This window comes from Pan paniscus, chromosome 18 (genome assembly GCF_029289425.2).
Source record: "Pan paniscus chromosome 18, NHGRI_mPanPan1-v2.0_pri, whole genome shotgun sequence".
NCBI lineage: Eukaryota > Metazoa > Chordata > Mammalia > Primates > Hominidae > Pan > Pan paniscus.
This window is the reverse complement of record NC_073267.2, coordinates 55481493-55497829: the sequence shown is the minus strand read 5'-3', so window position 1 is coordinate 55497829 and position 16337 is coordinate 55481493. Positions and strand designations below refer to the sequence as shown.

Here is a 16337-nt window from a genome sequence, read left to right as displayed (position 1 = left end):
GTTTAACTCTGTAGGTGATGTTTATTGGCTGCCAATTTAGAAGCATCTGCCTTCATGCTCCCGTCTAGAATGGTAACATATCTCTGCCAGTAGCTGATAAAATCCCCAACATCCCATAGTCCTGTTTTCCAGTTAAGACTCACTGGAACTCTGTGGGCAGATTTACATAGTTCAATTCTTCCAGCAGCCAAGGAATACTTGATATTGTTTTCATTTGAAGCCTCTGAGAGAGGGAGTCAGCCTCCACCTTAGAACTTTTGACACGTAGTCTTTCTAACACTACTATTTACACTGATTTGAAAGTCATTGATGAGCTTGCTTTGAAGCTCCTGTCAAACTTAATCCTGACACATCAAGGGCTTGGGACTTCCCAGCTTGACATTCCAATTTTGAAGTGAGTAAATTTGAGTTCTCCAAGACATCAGAATCCCACTTAGAATGTAACATATTCTAAAAGAAAATTGGACTGTCACAGGAATAGCTTAGCTGTAACAGAAAAATTAGGTTCTTTGGTGAAAATTTTATGCCCTCTGATACAGTTTGGCTGTTTTCCACCCAAATTGCATGTTGAGTTTTAGCTCCCATAATTCCCAAGTGTTGTGGGAGGGACCTGGTAGGAAATAATTGAATCATGGGGGTGGTTTTCCCCATACTTTTCTGGTGGTAGTGTATAAGTCTCACAAGATCTGATGGTTTTATAAGGAAAAACCATTTTTGCTTTGCTTTACTATCATTCTCTTTTCTCACGTTTGCCACCATGTGAGACATGCCTTTTACCTTCTGCCATAATTGTGAGATCTCCCCAGCACGTAGAACCGTGGGTTCATTAAACCTCTTTCTTTTGTAAATTGCCCAGTCTCAGGGATGTCTTTATCAGCAGTATGAAAATGAACCAATTCATCCCACTTCACTGTTTGAAGAAAAACTGCTGGCTCTATGGGGTCTTCAATTTACTGAATGATTCCTAGATGCCTGGCCCTAATTCACTCGAGAGTCAAGAAAGGTGCCACCTTATGGTGCTCACTGGGTGGTTGTGGATGTCTAACCTCAGTGCTAGTCACACAGAACCTGAAGCCAGGCTGGCTGCTCCTGTAAATGGTAAGAGCTCAGGGTTTTGGATCACTGGCCATGTTTTAACTGTTTAATCTTCCACATTGAAACTAAAGGCTATTTGGTAAAGGATATCTTTTTGTTGGGTTCACACCAGAATTTTATCTGCTGATCTGTCAGGTCCTTCATTTAGGAGTCCATAATAAGGATCTGTTCTCTGAAAATAGTTACCACAATTAAGCCCAAAACCAAGGCTGAATCCACGTGTAATGCAGAGGTCATCACTGCATGCCAGATTTGTGCTTCTTGGTGAAAGGTGACCTATTTGTCCGATGGTTTAGAAGGCCCCAGACCATTCCTGGCATGATAACTGCATCGGCCTTTGACCCACTTCTTGAGGTATCAATCATGTCTCACTTTAGCATAATAATCAGGTGACTCCAGCCACACCATGTGTCAGTTGAAGCTCATTCGTGTAACCTTTAGGGTTTTGAGACCACTTGCATTTTAATCACATTGTAGCTTTTATCACTATATTTATCAACATAGCAAACTCTTTGATTTTACTTATTTTTTTCCTCTGGGTCCACACATATATAATTTGTAAATTGAAAGTGACTTTCCCCTAAACACCCCCAAATCCCTTCTTTACTGACTCTAAGATTAAGAGAACTTCCCTGAAGTCTATAGGCATCCATTTTCAAACTCTGAGATTTCTCACTGACCATTCCTGGGCAAGATGGGTCTTTCTTTTCCTTAGCTGCAACCCCAGGCAAATCTGGTTTCTACATTCTCTGAATTACAGTCCAGCCCAAAAAGGGTTGTGTTCTATATAAAAGTGAACTTTTATATAGAAGTTCTTGTGTCCATATCATCTCGCTATACTAGAAAAAAATGACTAGAAGACAGTACGGGTGACTAGACTAGAAAAAATGACTACATAAAGTTGTAGGTACAAGTATAGGAGACAAAAATTCTGTGGATGTAGAGGGAGGACAAAAACTGAAAACCTAAAAATGAACAAATTATACCCCAGAAACTACAGAAATAGAGAGGCATTAATAACTTTTTGTCTTTCTGAACTATCCCTAGTGAGGCCCAGAGAAGAGTTGGGGAATCCTGTTGGGCCAGGTAGTGGAGTAGTATTAGTTAGACCAAATGGGTACAACAGGACCTGTGGTATTAGCTTCTCTCTGTGATATAGGCATGGAATCCCAGGGAATATCCTGCATTCTCAGTGTCCAGCTGTCTGATGCCACAGTTGTTTATGATGATCGAGGACAACTACGTTTTTCTGAGGAGACTTACCACCTCATGGCTGAGGTAAGCTGGATTCTATAGAACATTGATTCTATTTTCTCCTTCCTATGTGAGCTGGGGTTACTTCTTTAGTTTTTCCTCTAAAGATGAAATTATATTTGTCAATAATTGTGTAAAATAGAGACATAAGTCTGGGAAGTAGACACTTAGATACAACCCTCAGCAGAAATTTTAGCCTGTTTCTCTTCCCATTTTTATTCATTTGACACAGAGTGATGCCCTGACATGTGGTCTCTCAGGAGTAATTAGAACGTTGTACTTCTAGAAAAGCTGATGGGACAGGGCAGGGCTTCGAGTGAGGATCCAAACTTCTGTCCAAATCTCCCAGTCTCTCTGTATGTGGTAGGTGGAGTCAGGAAATATCCTAGAGTTCTGTTAGATATTATTAAGAGAAAACAAAATTTCTGTAAATTAGAGTACTAGGGAACATGTTCATCAGTCACCTTCAGAGTCAGATGCTCAGGGTTGAGCCTGTGTGGGAGAGCAGAGAGCAATGTATGGCTAGCAAAGCCTCTGATCATGTGTGAATGGTGAGGCTCTGGTTCAGGGAGAAGTCCTTTATCTGACAGAACATGATGGTTCTGTGCATGTGAGACTCAGTGCCCTTCCTCAGCAGAGCAACACTGAGTAAATAAGTGTTTTAGGATCAAGCATATGAAGGCCAATTTTATTTTGAATTTATCAAAGACAGAAACAGGAAAAATTTTTATACACTTTCAAATTGAGTAAGAGCATCAGAAACTTCAGTAAAAAAGGCACAGGAGGAATCTCTGGTTTCTTATTCATCCCCAGAAACCACAAAAATCCTGATACAACCTTTAATAATTTACCTTGTAAAAACTTGATTTTTCCATTGTATAGATTTATCTTTCATTTGACCTTTATTTTACTGCAGGTTATAATTAGCACGTTATTTTTTACCTTTATGATAGAAACATCAGATTCCTAAACCCAAAGCATTAATGATGTCTACCCAACTGTAGTTTGTATTGCCAGTTGACTTTTTTGCTATCCTCTGAGTTTGTGTCTCCTTGTAAAAACTCATTTGTAAAAACTTAATCATTAATATGATAGTTTTAAAACATGGAGCCTTGTGGGAAGTGACTCACTCAGGAGGGCTTCATCCTCATAAATGTAATTAATACCCTGTAATAGAGGTTGAAGGGAGCACTTTTGTCCTTGCCACCATGTGAGGCACAGCAAGAAGGCACCATTTATGAGAAACAGGATCCTCACCAGACCCTGAATTTGCTGGTGCTTTGATCTTGAACTTTGCAGCCTCCAGAACTGTGACCAATATATTTCTGTTATTTATACATTAGCCAGTCTAATGTATTTTATTTAACAGCCTGGACAGAGACACTTTCTCATACACTGTGGTTTATTTTAAATTTGTACTTCCACTGAGCTATCCATATATTCATAAATCAGCATGTCTCATAGGGTGGCATAGCCACTCTACTTTTTCAGAGTTTTCTCAGCTGTTCTCACTGTTTTCATCTATAGGAGTCTTGCAATAAAGTGGCTGCTTCCAATACCAGATGGTATCTCTACTGGGACAAAATTAAATTTCTGAATTACTTTGAAGAAAAATGATGATTGAGTGATATTGAGCATTTCTACCTTAGAACATGATTTGGTTTTCCATTTGTTTATGCTGATTTTCTTATATTTCAAGGACTTTTTATGGTCTTTCTCATATGCTTAACAAATGTTTGTTAGATTTATGTATAGCTAGTTTATTTTATTTTGTCCTCTTAAAAAGTAAACTGTAGCACAATACAAATTTTAAAAGTTTTCTTGGCTGGGAATGGTGGCTCATATCTGTGATTCCAGCACTTTGAGAGGCCAGGTTGAGGGGATTACTTGAGCCCAGAAGTTTGAGGCCAGCCTGGGAAACATAGTGAGACCCTGTCTCTACAAAATACAAGAAGAAATTAGCCAAGTGTGGTGGTGCATGCCTGTAGTTGCAGCTACTCATGGGGCTAAGGTGGGAGGATGGCTTGAGCTCAGGATGTAAGGCTGCAGAGAGCTTTGATTCTGTGTACACACTCCAGCATGGACAATAGAGCAAGAACCCGTTTTAAAAATATTTTCTTGAGAAAGAAGCAACTTATGAATTGTGGAACACCAGAGCAAGAGAGGCTTTCCACTTCAATGGCAAAGTGTCAGAGGTATGATTGTATTGAACAAATGCAGGAACAAAATATTAAAATTATGTGATTTGTTGCAGTTATAAAATTGTATTTTTTGGTTTACCTTATAGACATATATTACTATAAGATTCTTGGTACTTTTGATAATTTAAGCTGAAGTTCTTTTGTTTTTTAATGCAGGCATTCACAAAAAATAGCTCACGTTATGTTTTGCTTATTTGCAAGTCAACAAGATGAGGTCCCTGAGGATGTCTAACTGATTCTGTCCACTCGGGAATGTTTCGGACTTGGTATTCCTTTTAATTTACTTTATAAATCATTTTGTAATTTTTATCTCCTACCCATTCTGTAACAGGTCAGTTACTTTTATAAATATGTAAATATCCTTTATGTATGATTTCTAAATCACTAGTGAACACTGTTACACAGGCATACCTAGTCTTATGGCATTTTATTGTTCTTTATAGATATTGGATTTCTTACAAGTTGAAGGCTTTTTGCAACCCTATACTGAGTGACTCTGTTAACACTACTTTTCCAACATCATGTGACCTTTGTGTGTGTTTACATCTGTGTCAGCTTTTTTTTGCAATAAAGTATACTTTTATTAAGGTTTGTACATTGTTATTACAAACATAGGCTATTTCAGTCTTATTCTACAGTATAGTGTAAACATCACTTTCATATGCACTGGGAAAGAAGAAAAATTGCATGACTCATATTATTGTGATATTTGTTTTATTATACTTGTTTAGAGCAAAAGCCATGTATCTCCAAGGTATATCTGTATATTTTCATTGAATTGGCTCCATTTACTGGAATGATAAATCACTATTCTTTGATTAAAACAAGAGTTGTGGAGTGTGAGGGGTCAGGGTGAAAATAAATCAGAAGTGAAGGTAATAAAACGTCCTCCAACTCACACATGGAGTGAATAAAAATTCAGTGTGGATGAAATACAAAATTATCTAAAATTGAATATTCTCAAAAACATTAATCTTTATATCATTTTGTATACGAAAATTATGAGGCAGAGAACAAAACAAAAAAATACATTTTATGATGAAAGATTTCATAATCTCACTGTAAAATGCAAGAAGAAAAATATAAAATGTAACCACAGGTAAAATAAATGACAATATTTATATTACATTTAATATCCTATAATACAGTATGATCAACTGAAATGCATAAAATAGAATAAAGTTTAAATTTCAAAAATTTAAAATGAGGGAAATAAGAGTCAGGAGAAGAATAAATAATTATGATCAATTACATTTAACATATCTTGACTTCAATTTTATGTAAAAATATTCATAGTAAACACCTTGTGTGGTGATTTCACCATAATTTTATTAAACTGTAAAAATATATTGACATTTTTCCCATGAAGAGTATTATTAAGTGTTTGTGGATATTAGTGTTCTTGGGTTCAGTGTGGGAGAGTGAGAGGTTACAAACTTTTCTGAATTAAAAAAGAAGCACATAATTTTATATTTATTTTGTTATAATTGAAAATATGAAAAGGTATATGAATAATTACATCCTCATATTTGTCTGATTATATAGAAATGCATGACTGTCATGAGACATCCAATAGACATCAAATGTCTAACAAGAGATATATAATTTGTTTATAATCTTAGCCGTCTACAAATTGCAGAGTTCACTGTTTTGAGTATATTGTTCAAGCTCCTTTCCTAGGACTGCTTCAGGGTCTTTCATTTATTAATACTGTGCATCTAAAATTGTCACTGCTGGTACTTTGGAAGAATCTGAGAAGTAGCAGTTTCTTGCTCTCATTCCAAGAGTGTATTCTCTGCTGAATAGGGTGAATAGGATCGTTGTCCATGTTTCAACTGTTTAATCTTCCACATTGAAACATTGGGTTCAATGTGCACCCAGCTCAAGCCTCATCTAATCCACTGACAGGCTCAGTTATTTCCTGCCCATGCAAGGGGTGGTCTTCTCTATCCAGAGCTGAATTCTCAGGGCCAGGCAGTGTGGCTGAAACAAGCCACTTCTTAGCAGGGAAGACACAACCTGCCTGGGTGGTCATGGCATAGAAGGTCTGCTCCTGGGCACAAAGAGGCCCCAGAGCCAGGCAAGCTGAGTGAGTTTCTCCCAGGTCAGTGGAAAATGGACCTGCTGAACCAACACCTGGGGATAGATTTTGATAAGTGGACTTTGACACACATTGCAAGGTCACAAAGCTTTCCGAAGTGATGACTATTGAACTCCTTGGGCCCAATAACTGTGCCACTTGCTACACCTAGTGTAAACCATGAAAGGCCCTCCGTGGTGGGCATCACAGGTCTCCTGGATTTCACTGCTGTGCACAGCAGTGGAGGACTTTAGTTTCTTTTTCAACATCAAGCTGTGCTCCTCTCCTGAACAGTTCCCTGCAGAGGAAGCACGTGAGTGAGAGACTCGCCAAAACAGTACCTGCAGACTAATTTCCACAACCTCCCGTGCACCTTCAGGTGAACCTCATTTGTGTCTTCCCCTCCGTCCTGACCATCTTAGCACTTTAATGAAGTGAAGCTTAACCCCTTCTGAGTTCCCAAATATCCCTGAGTTCCAGGGATATTCAAAAATTTTTTCAGTCATTAAGAAACGCCCTTGCTGCTCAAGCCCTCTCTAAAAGTCTACGCCTTGTTTGCCCTTTGGGGCAAAAAAAAAAAAAAAAAAGCAGAAAAAAAAGCAAGATTATATCTGCACTATCTTGGCAGCTGTCCTTGGAACTGACTTTCCTTTTCTTGAAATTTTCCTCATGTGAGCTCAATTCTGATTCTGTTGCTAAAATAAGAGTTTGAGTAAGTGCCTCCTACCAAACACCCTCAAAGCCTTAGTTCATCGTGGACACACAGGAGCTGAAGTTGTCACTGGTCTCCTCTGTTCTTCAGAGTCCAGAATCTGTAAGGTCCTGGAAGTCAAAGAGCTCCCAGTTTCCTTGCCAGGGGAGACTGTGTTGCTTCCCTGACTCTTTTCACCTTGAAAGAGTCAAATTTTCCCTCACCTAGCAATGCTGTTTCTGGCTTTGAGCTTAATTATCTCAGAATTCTTCTCTTCATTTAGATTGGGCTCTGATCCTCGTGCAACATGGAGTTTAGGTGACTTGCTTCTCCCAGGCACAGAGTCCCATAGTCTATCTCTGACAAACATTTCTGGATCAGTCTTTCAAGTGAAGCTCTTCTGCCAATGTCATGAGTGAACACATTTCTCAAAGCCTCCTCAGGGACCTAAGCCATTTCCCGTTCCTAATTTTGAAATAAAACCCCACTAAAGACACATAGCTCAGTATTCCTGATTCCAACCCTCCTTGGAGACTTCATAGGAACAGTGCAAGGCCTTACCCTGCCTTTCCATGTGTTTCTCACTGGAGTGGCAGGACGGGGGTCTTGCCTTTTTCTTTGAGTGGTTTCTTCTCATCTTAGCCCTTTTCTGTAAAGGAGATCTGTTTGAAAGAAGGCTGGTCAGTGGGACAGTGGATGGAGGAGTAGTGGGGGATCAGAGTCTTCATTTCTTTTTCTCTCATTCAAACTCAAATGAAAGCTGCTCTCTCTCACAGGTCCTGATTCACAGTGTGAGTTATTCTCCTAGACCTGCCTTTTATATGTCCCTCAGCTGGGCATGGCTTACTCTTATTGGCTGAACAGTTTTCTTTTTCCTTCCTCATTAGGGCCTCAATAAGATAAGTTTAATGCTGTAATTTTATTAGGGACCTAAACACAGTTAATGGGAGACACTTCCTGGGTCTTGCCATAGTGTCAAAAACAAAAACTAAAAAAGTCAGGGGCACAGAAATCAGATGATAGGGGAATCATTTTTTCTAATTTCTGTCCCAATTCCTACCTGGAAGTATTTTTATACTGCTTATTTTTCAAGATGCAGAATTAAACATATCTATATTGAACTGTTTTATACATTTTGCAAAGGAAGAGCATTATACGTAGTGTTAAAATCATGTACATAGATATAATTTTTCAAATGCTTGGAAATGTCAAATTAAAATTATGGTTGATTGTATTAGATAAATACATATTTGATAAAATAAAAAGTGGAGAAAAAGTAAATACCAAATAAAATGGCTATTTCTACGTTAACAAGGGGGAAGATAATTAGATCAAATTCAATTGAATTGAATTGATTAGATTAGAGCTGACAGTAACTTAATCAGCCTGTGATTCCTGAGGCAGCAAAAAGTCTAGGTGGAGAGAGAAACTTTCCCCCTTTGTCACCCTTCCTCAAAGCTCTACTTTGTTTTTTAGAATTTATTCAGCCTCTCTAGTAAAACTGGACTTGGTCCCAAACAGGTAACACAACTGACCAGAAGAAAAACAGCCTAGATCCTGAGCATTCAGCCCGTGTCTTCACACAGCAAACACCACCTGAGTCCCATCAAAGCCTGTGTTGTTTCCCAACATCCACCATTGAGACATATTCCAGAGCAGCCTCTCAAAATCACCTAAACAAGATGGAACAAGGTATGATGGAGCTTCCAGGCTCAGGACAGCTGCCTCATTCCTTCCTACTGAGAAATCTGTACCTGCTGGTTAGAGCTACCAAACTGTAGAAGACTTAGTTCATGTCCCAGTAAGTGTCCCCTAAAATGACCTTCTTGTTTTTCCCTCTTCTGAGAAAAGCATGCAGGAATAAGAACTTCTATGTTAGAGAGTACTTGCTCTTCCGCTCTCAGATGGCTTGGTTGACTGATGAACTGATGCCCTGAGGAGGGGAAAGATCCAGGGAAGAGCCTGTGCTGGGTGACTCTGTGTTTTCCCAGCTGTGCTGTTTGTGTGCAAATAGTGGAACCCCCAAGAAATCAGGTGATAGACAGACAGACACTGCCTAATAAAATTGTCTGAATTTACATAGGATTTAAATGGAACTTATAATATCATTATATATTGATACTATAATATTATATATAATTTATTTGATATATAAACAAATTTTGAATATATGTTATAATATCTTAAGCAGTCATTTACACAAGAGCAGATAATATTCTTAGATTCTATTAAGTTTATAAGTTAATGTTGTTATAAAATTTAACACAATTTTCTTATAAATTACCTAACAAAATTTTAATGTTATTATAATATCATAGTAATACATATGAATTGTGATACCTTAATATATTGTGATGTCATAATACATATGAATTGATATCAAAATATATTGTGCTGTCATAATACATACAAATTATGATATCATAAAATATTGTGATGTCATGATACATACAAATTATGCTGTCATGTACATTGTGATGTCATGATACATACAAATTATGGTATTATAATATATTGTAATGTCATAACACATATGTGATATCATATTTATTTATTTTTATGATATAATAACGTAAAATTTTGTCAGTTAATTTTATAAGAAAATTGAGTTAAATTGTCTAACAACATTAACATATAAAGAAGCTTAGAGTCACGGTGAAAGATGAAAGAGGAGGAGGCATCTCACATGGTAGGAATGGGAACAGGAAAGATGCGGGAGGGATAGGTCTCACTTTTAAACCAACCAATCTCGTGAGTACTCACCATGACAAACACAGCACAACGCCATGAGGAATCCATCCCCATGCTTCAACCACCTCCCATCAGGCCCATTTGTAACATTAGGGATTAAAATTTAATATGAGATTGGAGGGGACATCTCAACTATATCATATGACCATTAGAAAAACAGATGAAACACTCATGGTTTCTACTGTCCAGATACTTTCATTCCAGAGCAAATGGCTAAATGATTGAATTCAACATTCTGTGGACAGAAGAGAGAAGGGAGGGGTACTGGGGACTTTGGTTACATTTGTTCCACTTCCCTTATGTTGTTGTTGTGAGATCTGATGTCACCACCTGAAGTGCAATTCACGGACAGAAGAATTATTGTTATTATTGTGATTATTCCTATTTCTTTTACCTCAGTAAAAATAATTTTTTAGCTTCCCATTTAATTGTCCTAAAACACCCTAAGTGTTTTTTTTTAATTCCTTGTTATTGTGTGTTATAAAAATTGACAGGGAAATGGCTAAAATAGATTAAATTATACAAACTCTAGAAGTCAAGTTTTTACAAGGCAGGCTTAAGAAAGACAGAACTAGAAATACTGCACCAGCATAGACATCAGCCACATGGGACCCACTTTCTGTCCCAGCCCTGCCCAGATCCACCCTCTTCTAAGGCCTCATCTGAATTGGGCTTCACCCTAGAATCTCCTCTCACAGAACTAATTAAAGGAGATCAGAAAATTGAGTGGTGGTTCCTGCTGCCTCTCCTGAGCTACAGCCCACAATTTCCTGAAAATAAAAAGCAGATGGCCAGGCGCGGTAGCTCATGCCTGTAATCCCAGCCCTTTGGGAGGCCGAGGAGGGTGGATCACAAGGTCAGGAGATCAAGACCATCCTGGCTAACACAGTGAAACCCCGTCTCTACTAAAAATACAAAAAATTAGCCGGGCACAGTGCGGGCACCTGTAGTCCCAGCTACTCAGGAAGCTGAGGCAGGAGAATGGCACGAACCCCGGAGGCGGAGTTTGCAGTGAGCCGAGATTGCGCCACTGCACTCCAGCCTGGGTGATAGAGCGAGACTCCATCTCAAAAAAAAAAAAAAAAGCAGATAAATGGGAGCAAATAATTATACATTTCTGGGTCACAATTTTTTTTCACTGAAGCCAGTGCTTCTAGAGAAATCCCACCTAGCAACCTGCAGTTTATTTCTGCAGATCCAGTAGTTGCTCTACAAGGCACAAGAAAGTCAACATAAATACCAAAAAAATCCCTCTGAGCAGTTCACCCTTTCTTTCTGTATCCCTCTGAGCTACACAGCTTTTATTCTACACATTTTCTTTATAGGTAAATTATTTTAAAACTAAAAGAAAACATAGAAATGCTGGGCCATTCAATCCGGGGAATTACAGAATGTTTAGCACCCAACTTCTAGGAAGCTATAAGGATGAACTCACCATGTGATGTTTCCAGCACAGCTGTGTAACATACTTCTGAATACATAGTACATGCTCAATAAACATTGTATTAACTCATGTATACATGTTTTTCAAATGCAGGCCTACTCTAACGTTCTCTAGCATCTGTAAACTTTAAAGAGCCAGCAGAGAATAACATGCTTGTTAATAGTGATTGGTGATTTCCACTTTGGGCCAAAAGTATTTATGCTGTGGTAACAGTGTTGGGTGTCAGGAACTCTGTGTCCTGTGACTACTTTCTCTAGCTGAGTGCTACTACAATGGATGTACTGGGAGAAGCATCAGCATTAAGAGAAAACTTTTTAAAGAAGCCAATTCCTGGACCCCTTCCAAACCTGCAGAATTACATTACTAAGAGAGTAATGTAATCAGAGAGGAATCAGAAATGATTTATATGTACATTGAAACTTAAGAGGCAAGGCTTAGCTAAGTGTCTCTCAGCCTAGGCGTCCAACCATAATCACATGAGTACTTTAAAAAAATACCATCACCTGTGCTCTCCCCACAGATTCTGTCAGTTAATCTTGGTTGGAACATCCATATGGTTTTTGTTAAAATAAAATAAATAAGAGTTTCCAAACTCTATATTTTTAAAGCTTGAGTTTTCTTCTATGACTAACCTCACTCTACAGTCCCTTTTACCCAAGGTGTGGTCCCTAGGTCTTCTCTTTAAGGTTTCATTTCTGGGAAGTTTTCAGCAAACCTATCTCATGCTTTGTCACAGTTTGTTTGCTTTTGTTTTGGAAAATGTGAACATCTTCAATTGAGTATGGATTGCATGTCCCCACACCTACATGTGTTCACTGAGGCGAAGCTGAATTGGAGTTTTCATTCCCCGCCATCCTTTCCCAGACCCTCTCTTTTTTTCTAATCCATCTTCTCCAACATCTTCTGACCTTTGTTGCTGTCAGTAGTTTCAGAAGAAACAGATGCAGGAGCATCATCTTTTTGAAAGTTCTTTAACTTCCAATCTGCTCCATATGTTTTCCAGCTCTATCTTTATATTTTAGATTCTTCCATGTCTATTCATCTTCATAGTCTGTATTCTGAAACCATATTTTACTCGTATTTTCTTTAATTATTTTCTTATTCCCAACTCTTTTTTTCTCCTTCCTCAGTGTTGGACCAGTAAATAATTCGTCTTTCTTATCAAGGCAAAGGTGAGCTCTAACATGCCGTGGCTCGCAGCCATCACAAGTATCGCTGCCAGGGTGAATGTGAAAGGGTAACACAGTCTCTCCAATTTTCACTTCATGTCTATTCTCAAGGACATAAGGGTCACATTTAGTTTGCAGCTGAACCATCTGTTTTCCATGAACAATTGTTCCATTTTGACTGCCTTTATCTACAAGGACATAACTTCGTTAAGTCATGGTCAAAATAAATTTCTGCATGAAATTTACTGACACCAACTTCAGGATTCAAACAGTATGCTCCAAATCATTTTCTCAGGTGATAGACAGACAGACACTGAATTGTTGACCTATCCAATAATCAATCAATGCATTACACAAAATAATAGGATAAAGGAAAGTAACGGAAAGATCCTTTCAACAGACACAGTGAGCATTTGACCAATTCAATATTCCTTCACAATTAGTCTCCCTGGAAAGGAGGAGTATAAGGAAACTTCCTAGATCTGCTGAAGGGCATCGATGAAAAACTTACAGCTAACCCCATAATAATAAAATACTGGTTGTTGTGTCATGACATTTGAGAACAAGAGGAAAAGGTTAACATCCAAAGAAATTACATAAGAAAAATAAACAAAGTCCTCCATGTGGGAAAATAAGAGGTTAGAAATGTCTATCATTGTAGATAACATAACTTGAATATAAAAATTTACAAGAAATTCATTAAAACCCACTAAAGCCAATAAATGAGTTCAGCATGGTCACAATATATAAAATCAATATACAAAGTTCAATTGTATTTTATATACTACCAATGACCAACCTGAAAATAAAATTAAGAAAACAATTCCATTTGTATATGTATGAAAAAGAAAGAGTAGATTTAGGAGTAGATTAGGAGTAGATTTAGGAGTAGATTTAGGAGTAGATTAGGAGTAGATTTAATCAAGTGCAATTTTACACTGGAAAAAAAACTTTTTTAAAATAAATTTTTAAAAAACTGAAAAAAAATAGGCTTCACTGTTCATTTAGTTAATATTCTGTTATCAAGTGTGTCCATTTCAACTCCACGCAATAAGATAAACATATTTTAGCATTATTTTTATTGTAATAAATACAGGTTGGTAGAAAACTGATAAATATAAAAGGAACAAATTCTACGTGTCCCAAGTATGTAGTGTCCAGCCCTACAGGGCCTGTGGGCTTTTCTCTTCCTGTGCGGAGACAAGAGATCGTAGAAATAAAGACACAAGACAAAGAGAAGAAAAGACAGCTGGGCCCGTGGGACCACTACCACCAACGCGCGGAGACTGGTAGTGGCCCTGAATGCCCGGTCGCGCCGTTATTTATCGTATACAAGGCAAGAGGGAAGGGTAAGGAGTGTGAGTTGTCTCCAATGATAGGTAAGGTCACGTGAGTTACGTGTCCACTGGACAGGGGGCCCTTCCTTATTTGGTAGCCGAGGCGGAGAGAGGGGACAGCTTAGGACATATTCATTATTTCTTTTATGTATTTCTCGGAGAGATCAAAGACTTTAATACTTTCACTAATTCTGCTACTGCTATCTAGAAGGTGGAGCCAGGTGTACAGGGCGGAACATGAAAGTGGACCAGGAGCGTGACCGCTGAAGCACAGCATCACAGGAAGAGGTTTAGGCCTCTGGATGACTGCGGGCGGGCCTGACTCATGTCAGGCCTTCCACAAGAAGTGGTGGAGCAGAGTCTTCCCCAACTCTCCCAGGGAAAGGGAGACTCCCTTTCCCGATCTGCTAAGTAACCGGTGCCTTCCCAGGCACTGGCGTTACCGCTAGACCAAGGAGCCCTCTAGTGGTCATGTCTGGGCATAACTGAGGGCTCACACTCTTCTGGTCACTTATCACCCTTCAGCTCCTATCTCTGTATGGCCTGGTCTTTCCTAGGTTATAATTGTAGAATGGACATTATTATAATATTGGAATAAAGAGTAATGCTACAAACTAATAATAATAATATTCATATATAATCATATCTATATTCTATTTCTAGTATGACTATTCTTATTCTATATATTTTCTTTATTATACTGGAACAACTTGTGCTTTCTATCTCTTGGCTCAGCACCTAGGTGGCTTGCTGCCCACAAGAATAGCCCATCCTAATTTTTTGTTTTACATCTACTATAAATCAAATAGATTTTGTTCCATATTTTATAGTGGAATTTAAGATGAAACCCACATTGTTAAATATGTGAGATTGATTATAAGCTCATCAAGGAGGTTTTTACTCAGTGAGGGAATTCAGAGAACGTAAAGTTGCAAAGGCAGAAGCAAATGTTTTGAATGAATTTTGAGAGACAATACTAACAGAAGTGCTTCCCACTTTTATGACTCATATGACTCATATGATCTTTCTGTAGGAAAAACTGCCTCTAATTGTAGACACTGGTTCATAGCAGATGCTAAATGAACCAGCACCAAGTTTATATCCAGGAGAGCTGATCAAGAGGATTTTGTCTCCTGGCTGATGACATGATACTGTCTTTCATAGGCTACTCCAAATATTCTATGATGATGGTAGAGTTTAGTGAAGTGGAGTCCCGGGCCTGCCATCCCCATGCTCCTGGCAAGCAATAGCATCTCCCCTCAGCACAGTGACATAGGGCATGCCATTGTCACCCACCTTGCTGCTGTTTACCTCCACATACTAAGTTGCCGTGCGCTTTGCAGTGGAACTCCACCTTGCTGGGTCTGGTTGGCCAGAAGCCTGTGGGTAGAAAGGTATGGTCAGGAGAGCACATTGAGAGAATGAATGGGGCCTCAGAGGCTGCCCACCTTCCTGCCCCCTGCCCATGTGTCACAGCCCTCACCCAGATACCCAGCATGCATGTCTACTGAGGGCTGCTGAACTTGTTCTCCATCACAGAGGTGAGCGACAGCAGTCTGAGGGTGCCACACTTCATGACCAGGCTCTATTGCTGGTGCCACAGCTCCAGGTGGAAGTGCGGATAAATGGAAGACAGGTCCCACCTTCCACATTCAGGCCACACTCTCACCAACTTCCAGGGCCACCTCGATGTCCTGATGTGATGCTCTCCTTAGAACTGTTGTGGTTCTTCAGCCAGGAGATGGAGAGAGTGGGGTTGCCAGTAGCCAGGCAGTGAAAGTTAGTTAGCGTGGCCAGCATGGTAGGCAATTTCCTGTCCATCCACTGGGGCCAAGTCCAGTTAGGGGCCTCTGCTGGTGGAAGTTCATGTGAAGGCCATAGCTGAGGTGAGGAGCAGAGGCCCTTCTGACCAGACCCCCAATTCAAGGCCGCCCCTGCCCACCCCAAGCTTCAGTTTTCCCTCCTGTATAGAGAGCTTGTTGGCCTTTCAAGGGCCTCTTCCTGGGCTGCATGAGGCTCCCAGGAACTTCAACATGATGTCCCCACCCAGTCATGCTCAGAGCTGGGCCATGTGTCCCCTCCCATTTCCTCTGCTTCCCCCAAGTGGCTGCTCCTGCTGAGAGGTCAGGGTGCTTCGTCCTGGCCTGAAAGCCTCAGGGTATAATGGAGTCTCCTGGGGAGTCCTCACCTGCCCAGGGTGGCACATTCAGAAGGCTCACCAGGAAAGAGGCCAAGCAAGTAGCCCAGCTAAGTGAATGAGCCAGGACAGGCATTGGGAGCGGTTTACCAGGAGGGGAAATCCAGCCCCTTGCAGG

The 16337-nt window shown here is 39.5% G+C and overlaps 1 pseudogene; it reads right to left on the bottom strand.

Moving 5' to 3' along the window:
- Positions 1-12149: 12149 nt before the first annotated feature.
- On the bottom strand, positions 12150-15674 carry LOC100970227 (angiogenic factor with G patch and FHA domains 1-like; annotated as a pseudogene).
- Positions 15675-16337: the final 663 nt, after the last annotated feature.